At 45.1% G+C, this 1,665-nt stretch overlaps 1 pseudogene; it reads left to right on the top strand.

Moving 5' to 3' along the window:
* The first annotated feature begins 534 nt into the window (after window positions 1-534).
* Window positions 535-1,320, top strand: LOC150004601 (proteasome subunit beta type-6 pseudogene; annotated as a pseudogene).
* Window positions 1,321-1,665: the final 345 nt, after the last annotated feature.

Raw genomic sequence — 1,665 nt, 5'->3', positions numbered from 1 at the left:
ACAACTAAAGGAGATAGAAAAAGGCAGTAGATCCCTGGTAGTCTCCAATAGGCTGCCTAGGCACAGACTGGTACATGATATGATGCCACCAAGGGCAGATCCAGGACGTGCAGATCAATTTAAGAAGAAGCAACAAACAATAAGAGTCACAAAAATGGGGAGACAGAAACAACCCTTCATTGAAAGGAAAGGAAGAATCCCAAGAAAGCGTTAAATGGAACACAGGGAAGCAAACTCTCAGACATGGAATTCAAAACATGGATTATAGAAAAGCTCAATGAGCTCAGCAAACTCAAGGAAAACTACAAAGAACTCCAGGAAAACTGCAAGAAACTCCAGGGAACTTACTGAGAATTACACCAGCATGAAAGAGGACATAGAAGCTATCAATAAGAGCCAGAAAGAAATGAAGAATATAATTTCTGAATTGAAGAACACAGTAGAAGGAAATAAAATCAAGCTAGAGGAAGCAGAAGATTGGATCAGCGAGCTAGAGGACAACATAAAAAAAAAAAAAAAAACTCCCAGGGAGGAGTAAGATGGCGGCCACCTTATTAGCTGCGAGGGAAGTGGGCTCAGCACCAGCCTGGGGGCCAGAGGCCCTTACCCCTGACTGGGAAAACCGAGAAGTCTCCACAGGGACCACTATCATGGCCGTGCAATATGACGGGGGCGTGGTTCTGGGGGCTGATTCCAGAACAACCACTGGGTCCTACATCGCTAATTGAGTGACTGACAAGCTGACCCCTATTCATGATCATATTTTCTGCTGCCGCTCAGGCTCCGCAGCTGATACTCAGGCAATAGCTGATGCTGTTACTTATCAGCTTGGTTTCCACAGCATTGAGCTGAATGAGCCTCCGCTGGTACACAGGGCAGCCAGCCTCTTTAAGGAGATGTGTTACCGATACCGGGAAGACCTGATGGCAGGAATTATTATTGCAGGCTGGGACCCCCAAAAAGGACAGGTGTACTCAGTGCCCATGGGGGGTATGATGGTAAGACAGTCCTTTGCCATTGGAGGCTCTGGGAGTTCCTGAATTTATGGTTATGTCGATGCTACCTACTGGGAAGGCATGACCAAGGAAGAGTGTCTACGATTCACTGCTAATGCTCTCGCTTTGGCCATGGAGAGGGACGGCTCCAGTGGAGGGGTGATCCGCCTGGCATCCATAGAAGAATCGGGGGTAGAGCGGCAGGTACTTTTGGGAGACCAGATTCCCAAATTCATCATTGCCACTCTGCCACCTCCCTGAATCCTGTGATTCTGAGATACAATAAGAGACGTCTTATACTGGTGCAAAATTCAATAAACAGTTTGTCAAAGGGGGAAAAAAAAAAAAGCTCCCAGACAGTGCAACAAAATGAAAAAAGACTGAACAAGAATGAAAACGTTTTAAGACAGCTGCAGGACAACATGAAACGTAATAATATTCATACCATAGGAATTCCAGAAGGAGAAGGATAGGAGCAAGAAATAGAAAACCTGTTTGAAACACTAATGACAGAAAACTTTCCTAACATGATGATAAAAGGGTCACACAAGTCCAGGAAGCACAGAAGGTCCCAATGAAGATGAACCCCAACAGGCCTACTTCAAGACACATCATAATTGAAATGGCAACATTCAAAGACAAAGAGAGAATTCTAAAATCAGCAAGAGAG

The sequence above is a fragment of the Furipterus horrens genome, unplaced genomic scaffold (assembly GCF_987537825.1).
Source record: "Furipterus horrens unplaced genomic scaffold, mFurHor1.1.pri manual_scaffold_7, whole genome shotgun sequence".
Lineage (NCBI taxonomy): Eukaryota > Metazoa > Chordata > Mammalia > Chiroptera > Furipteridae > Furipterus > Furipterus horrens.
This window is presented reverse-complemented; position numbering and strand designations above follow the sequence as displayed.